Consider the following 7,468-nt stretch of genomic DNA (forward strand, 5'->3'; position numbering starts at 1 on the left):
TATTTCCCTGTGTTCCAGAGAAGTTTTCCTACAGATGCTGGGACACGTCGGGTCCACACGAGACTCCTGCGTGGCATGTGGTTGCTGTGCCCTGAAGTCCTCCTTTCCCCATTGCTTTGTTCCTCACACCTTTGATTGGTCAGAGACACCAGGGCATTTGCCCACAGAATGTCCCTCAGTCTGGGTCTGGCTGGTTTTCTTCCTCACAGAACTAGAGATTGCTTTGTGGGAAGGTTTTGATAACGAATTCAATTCCTTTCATGAAGGGGAATTCAGCTCTTTTGTTTTGTCTTGTGTTCGTTTTGTCAAGTTGCATTTTTCAAGAAATTTAAGTATTTCATCTAAATTGTCCAATTTCTTGGAGAGAAATTGTTTACAGTATTTCCCATTGTCCCTTTAGCGTGTGTAGGGTCTGTAGTGATGCGCCTTCCTCCTCCGTCACCAGACTGGTGCCTTTTACTTCCCTCTCTTTTCTTCACTCATCTTCCTAGAGTTTATTATATTTATTGATATTACACAGAATCAACTTTTGAATTTATTTTTCCTATTGTTTGCCTGTTATATTTCTAATTTTTAAGAATTCCTACTTTTATGTTTACCACCATCTCCCTCAACTAACTCCAGCTTTACTTTTCCTTCATTTTCTACCGTTTTAAGGTACAAACTTAGGTCACCGATTTCAGACATTTTTTTCTTTTTAATATAACTATTTAAAGCTGTAGATTTTTCTGTAAGACTTCTGTGCATGCTGGCACTGGCCACAGTTCCTGCGAGTGAGTGCAGGGCCTGCAGACACACTGATGGCTTGGAATGCAGCCCGTGCCCTGTGTCCTGACCCCGGCCCAGCTCCCACTCTGGCCTGAGCTGGCAAATGGGCAAGTGCGGTGTGGCTGGGCTGGGGAGATGTCTCAGTGGACATGTGGTGAGGAGCTGGACAAGCTGCACTAGCAGGACACAGATTCAAATGTGCCGGAGCAGAGGATAGCAAGTGCAAGGTCAAATGGACCCATGAGGAGGACGAACAGCCGGGGGCCCTGGTGAGGCGGGTTGGACGATGGCAAGACTGGACGTTCCTGGCCCGCTACTTTCCTAACCACACTGACCACCAATGCCAGTATCGGTGGCTGAGAGTTTTGAATCCAGACCTTATTGAGGATCCAGGGACCAAAGAGGAAGACCAGAAAGTCACTGAGCTGGTCAAGAAGACCGGCACGAAGCAGGGGGCACCAGAAAGACTGGTGAGGGAAGCCGTGCCACGAGTGCTGGCACAGCCACCTCGACCCCGAGATGAAGTCCTGCTGGACCGAGGAGGAGGACCGCATCATCTGCGAGGCCCGCAAGGGGCTGGGTGACCTGTGAGATCGCCAAGGTGCTGCCGGGAGGATGGACCATGCTGTGAAGATCTGCTGGAACTTCACCTTCAAAACGAAAGTGGACGCAGGAGGCTTCCTGAGCAAGTCCAAAGCTGCAGGCCTCCTGTGTACTTGCTACTGGGGCTTGAGGACAAGGATGGCTGACAGAGTGCCCAGCCTGCAGAAGGCCAGGGAGGTCTCATGACCAACTGGTCTCTGGCATCCCCTGGCCGTGAAGAGGAAAGCCGCAGGAGGAGCCCATGGCAGCCACCACCTCTAAGGAGCAGGAGCCTGTCCCTGCAGAGATGGATGGAGGTCGAACACCAGAGCCCTTGGAGGAATTGCCTAAGCATGAAGACCAGGAGGGATCGCCCCTTGAATCTTGCCTGCCCTACAAGTGGGTGGTGGAGGCGGCAAACCTCCTCATCCACGCTGTGGGGTCCAGCCTCTCTGAAGCCCTGGACTTGATCGCATCAGACCCTGATACTTGCTGTGACCTGAGTAAATTTGACCTCCCTGAGGATCCATCCACAGAAGGCAGCATCAGCAGTAGCCCCGTGCAGCCCCAATTATCACATCAGCTGCAGGAACTGCCAACCCAGCAGCCAGCTACCCCCGTGCCCAGTGTGACCAAGTACTGCCTGGACAGCCACACCATCTCAGATCTGAGCTGGAGCAGCTGGTGCGAGCTGATCCCTGTCTCCCCCAGCACTGAAGTCAGGGGCTCAGGCATTGGCACGCCACCCTCAGTGCTCAAGAGACAGAAGAAGAGGCATGTGGTTCTGTCCCCATCACAGAGGACAGCACCAGCCTGTCCTTCCTGGACTCCTACAACAGCCTAACCCCCAAGAGCACACCTATCGAGACCCTGCCCTTCTCAGCCTCCCAGTTCCTGAAATTCTGGAACAAACAGAACACACTGGAGCTGGAGATTCCCCTGCTGACATCCACCCCAGTGTGCAGCCAGAAGGTGGTGGTCACCGCGCCGCTGCAGCAGGGACATGCTGCGTTTGTAGCCCCAGATCAGAAGTACTCCATGGACCCCACTCCCCACATGCCAACCCCGTTCAAGAACACCTTGGAGAAGTACAGACCACTGCATCCCCTTCCCCAGAATCCGCACCTAGAGGAGGACTTGAAGGACGTGCTGTGCTTCGAAGCCAGCCCCGAACTCATCATGGAGGATGACTTGAGACCCAAGAAGCAGAGGAGAAAGACTGGGCTGCAGCGGAGCTCCATCGAGAAAGTCCACAAGTCCCTGGCTCTTGATATCATGGACAGGGATGTGAAGGTGATGGTGTCTCCACCGCCCAAGTCTCCGTCCTTACCGACAAATATCCCTTCAAGATCCTATCAGAGGGGACAACAGCCTGCTCAACCAGGGCTTCCTACAGGCCAAACCTGAGAAGGTGGCAGTGGCCCAGAAGCCCGAAGGCTCTTTCTGACACCTGCCCCGTGACCAGTGCCTGGAAGACCAGGGATCAGCTCTTCATGCAGGAGAAAGTCTGGAAGCTCCTGGGCTGCCTGGAGCCCGGCCACATGTCTCAGACCCTTATCTTGTCCTGAGGGGTTTGGGGCTCACAGGCCCATTCTCCCATTTACAAGGGTTATGGGGGCAGAGCAGGTCTATGAATTTGAGGATCACAATCAGGTGACAACCATCTACAGGGAGCCTTCTGCCACCAGCCCCTCCCCAGACTGCTCAGGTGGCAGCAAATTGGCCGCACGCTGTCCTGTTGCCAAGTGCAGCTTCGAGTGGCTCCTGGTGCTAACAGACCTGGCCTCATCTCAGACCCCTGCTTAGGATGGGGGGCGTGGCTGGGGTGCTCCTTTCCTCAACCCCTGTTAGAACATTTGCTTGAAAGCATAAAACTGTCTTTCTCCAGAAATGAATAAATGGGGTTTTCTGCAAGTGCACATGCAGGTGGGCACAGACACACATGCCCCACCACATGCACACACACACACACACTAAAAGGCTTTCTGCCCCTCACTCAACTACCCCTTCTGGCTTAGAGACTAAAGGATGTCTCCCCAGCGACTTGGGGTTTAGTCTCTGGATTCTGGGGTGCCCAGTGCAGCTGCACCACACAGAAAGCCTTGCCAGGAGTCCAAGGGTGTGTTTCTCATAAGACACACTCATGGTGACATACGCTCATCCTGGGTGCTCTCTTGCGTGGTCCCTCTAGCAACATCAGCCTGTTTGCAGGTGGCTGGCCAGGACTGTGAGTGCTGGTCCCGAGAGGTGGTGAGCACTACCGTTGGTCTCTACGTGCCCTTTGGTGTAGCCGCATCACCTCCGGGCCTCCTGCCCATGGTGAGGCAGAAGCCACACTCACGGGCCCCGTGTGGCACATCTCCCTGCTTCAGCACACGCTGCCCCAGACATGGGCACCCATACTGTTGTAACCTGTGCCTTATCACAGGTGAGAAAATGGACAGTAATTCTGCAATCGCCTGTGCAGTTCATCTTAGAATTCTCCAACAGTCCTCAAAATGTCCTTTACGGGGTTTTTAAACCCCAGAATCCAGCCAGGGTCCAGGCTTTGTGCCCGTGACGGGGCCGCCTGGTCTCTTCAGTCAGGCACAATGCCCACCTGCCTTCTGTGGGCAGCTGCTGGTTCTTCCTCGACTGCGGCATCTTTGAAGCATCCAGGCCGCATCCCACTCCACTCTGTGGCTCTGTCTCAACAAGAACACGTCCCACTGCGCAGGACATGAGGGTGTGGCTGTTCCTCAGGTTGGGGGCTGGGTCCCTGCCCCGCACAGTTAGGAGCAATGCTCAGGGAGACCCTGGGCAGTGTGGGTGAGCTGTCTTCTGTTGGCAGTCCTTGTGCGGATCACAGTTATGCTGGGGCCTGTACAGTGGGGGTCCTGCGATTCTGCTGCTCCACCTGTGCTGCTGCCCCACACTCTGTAAAGGAGGCCCACCCACCCTCTGCTCCTGTCCTCGTCCCTCACTCCCTCACTCTTTCTGGACCATGGTGTGTGACTCTCCTGTGGCTGCTGTAACAAGACACTGCAAACTGGGTGCCTCAAACAACAGAACTTTACTTTCTCACAGTTTTGGGGACAGAAGTCCTTCCAGGTGTTGGCAGGGCCACACTCCCTCTGAAGTGCTGGAGGAGGACTGTTCCAGGCCTCTTCTCCCTGTGTCCTCACACGGTCGTACCTCTGTGTCTGGGTCTTAATCTCCTCTTCTTACGAGGACCCCAGACACAGTGGATTAGAGCTCACCCTCACGACCTCACCTCAACTTGATCACCTGCAAAGACCCTATTTCCAAGTAAGGCCACACTCACATGTGCTGGGGCTTAGGACTTGAACATACTTTGGGGGCACAATTCAACCCTAACGTGTGGCTTTTTACGTACGGGCTGTTCTTCCTTGTCCTCTGACCATAGCTCAGCCGTGTGGCCCTTGGTCTTTCCCAGCTGTCTCTATGCTCGCTCCAGTCGCCACACTGAGCTCCACCTGCTCTCTGGCTGGCAGCCCTTGGCTCCACACCTGGGTCAGCCACTTCTCCCAGGAGCCCTGGCCCCCCTCGAGTGGCTCAGCAGCCCGTCTGCTGCCCCTTCCTGCTCGTCCTAAGTGGTGGGATTCAGGACGGCTTCCCCAGCTGTCCAGGGCAGAGGCTGCCTTTGGAACAGCTTCCCAGCCCTGGCTGCAGCCGGCTGCACGCTGCCCTCTGAGAAGGACATCCCTCAGGCCAGGGCCAGCAGCAGATGGGCGCTAAGCTGTGGCCACTGGAGGGCGCTAGCGGGGCTGGGAAGTGACCACCCAGGCACAGCCAGGTCCAGGTCAGGAGCGGGGGTGGATTTGCCCTGGAGAGAGCTTGAGCAAGGCCAGCCTCCCGGCTCCGATGGAAACCAGGGAAGAGGCAGAGTGAAGATGGAACGACCCTCGTGAGGCAGAGGCAGAGGCGCGGCTCGGCCACCGGCCAGCTGACCCCGCGAGGCCCTTTTCTCAGCGGGACTTGGTGCTCTCAGCTGCGCTTCTGTCCTGCACGAATGTTTGACCCAATAGGGCCCGTTGTGTGGAAGAGGTTGGGATCTGATGTAACTTTGTTTAATCTGGAGAAACCTCCTCCCTGCAAGATCCTGTGCTGTGGCCTGAGGCAGCGTGAACTTGGCACCGCGGTGGAGAATTTCGTAGCGAGCATCCGTGAACCTCCACTTTGAGCAGCGAGCTGCAGCTTTGAACCTAGCAAGTTCGTCGCAGGTTTTGCCCCAAAGGGATCGATAAGACGTGACTGTACAGAGCACTCGGAACGTGAGCCGTGGGCTCTCTCTCCTCCTCCTCTTTCCTGCCTGCAAAACAGGACAGGGGAAAGGTTAACAGTGCTAGGAAGGGCGAAGGGCGGGTGTCCTGGGCTGGCGCACACTCGCTGTTTATTTACTAAACACAGATTGTTGCTAGGGAATGTTCCAGTGTCAGCTGCAGTTCTCATAGCAGCTCTGAGACCGAAACTTCCAGAGGGCAGGCGGCTTGGGTAATGAAAGTGAGACACTTAGGGTTTCTTTCACCTTGTGTTATTTACATGAACCTGAGGCACTGTTGAGGTGCAGCTAAGTGTGAAGTAAGAGCAGAGAAAACCGAGGACGCGGGGCTCTGGGTCACTCACACTCCAGGCTCACCCACACTCAGGAACGGCTACCCCAGCATGTGATGGGGGAGTGGCTGGCTAGGTCACTTTGGGCAAAATGTAGCAGACTTAAGGTCACCAGCAGCATTCATGCCATGGGTGACATGGATGTCATGAGAGGACAACCCAAGTCTGTGTGCGGAGCGCTGAGTCCACTTCCCAGAGCGTGTTTATGGACAAGCAGGGCACCAGTGCAGCCCACGGGGAGGACGTGCTTGGACTCTCCTCTCCTACATAGTCTGTGTCCCAGAGGTGTCCAGGTGGAGATTCTGCCCTGGAATCGCAGCACCCATGGGCTGGGGAAGGTCGAGGAGATGGCTATGGGTGGCTCTGCAGGTTTGCCTGGCAGGGCCAGCCTTGCGAGAATCTGGGCCTGTCCACTTTGAGGCCCAGGGTTCCTGAGGGTGGGCTATGCTGTCCCAGACGGTTCCCTTCAGGTACTTTCAGGCAGCAGCACTGCCCCCCCCCCGCCAGTTTCCAACTAGGGTAATTCTGCTGCAGTTCTGCAGAGGAAGGACCCGCACCTGGGCCGCAGTGCACCTTCCTGCCCGTCTTTTGTCCTCAGATGTCACCGCCAGTGTCCTAGGGCTCCGGAACTCGTTGCTTTGGTAACCACACAAACAGTGAGGCTTAGCCTGGAGGGAGGGGTCCTCAGGGACCAGCGTGCCAGGGATGTGCTTTCAGTCATGTTAATGTCACCAGCTGTGACAGTAAGCCCTGTGCCCAGCCCCTCTGACCGCCCGGCCCCTCTGACCGCCTGGCCCCTCTGACCGCCCGGCCCTGCTCACCTGCACCCTTGATGGGAACCACAGTCTCAGTCTACTGCACAGCAGAGTGGGGCAGTGCAGGCCTCACCCCCGGTCCAGCGGCCATGAGAATGGCCTTGCACCTGTCACCCATGTTCCTCATGCAGCACTGAAGAGGTCTGATCAGTCCAGCCCCCTATTTGAGCCCCCCAGGCTGGCTGGTACACAGCCATCTCCCCACCCCCCCTGTCCACCTCTGCCTGGCCACATGCCTGCCTGCCCTGGCCTGGGCTCCAACTCCCTGGTCTGACCCTCATGACGCCCAGCAGCTCACTCTTGCCTGCCCACCTACCCTGGTCATCTCTGTGAACCCCCACGGCTTTGGGCCCATGCTTGTTCCTGGAACACGGTTTACAACGGGTCACGCCCTGCTGGGGACCGCAGTCAGCCTGCATCGGGTTTTGTCAGAACCAGCTTCACGCTCAGGCTTGCTGTGTGTCGCTGCTGCACAGTTCCTGCGGGACCCTCTTGCGGCAGGGCCATGCCCTGGGCTGACTCTGTGGCAAGGCGGAGTGTTATGGGCCGGGCCAGGGCTTTGTTTTCCTTGACCTGCCCAGCTGACTGGCGGGCTCCACGCTTTCTATGCCACGGTCCACCTGATCACAGTTTCCATCGATCCAGCTGAGGCCAACGTGCGATTCAAGAAGAACTATTCTGATCCCCTG

General features: G+C 56.3%; 1 pseudogene; it reads left to right on the plus strand.

Moving 5' to 3' along the window:
- The first annotated feature begins 903 nt into the window (after positions 1-903).
- Positions 904-2,918, plus strand: LOC103583855 (annotated as a pseudogene).
- The last annotated feature ends 4,550 nt before the right edge of the window (positions 2,919-7,468 follow it).

The sequence above is a fragment of the Galeopterus variegatus genome, unplaced genomic scaffold, assembly GCF_000696425.1.
Source record: "Galeopterus variegatus unplaced genomic scaffold, G_variegatus-3.0.2 Scaffold29425, whole genome shotgun sequence".
NCBI lineage: Eukaryota > Metazoa > Chordata > Mammalia > Dermoptera > Cynocephalidae > Galeopterus > Galeopterus variegatus.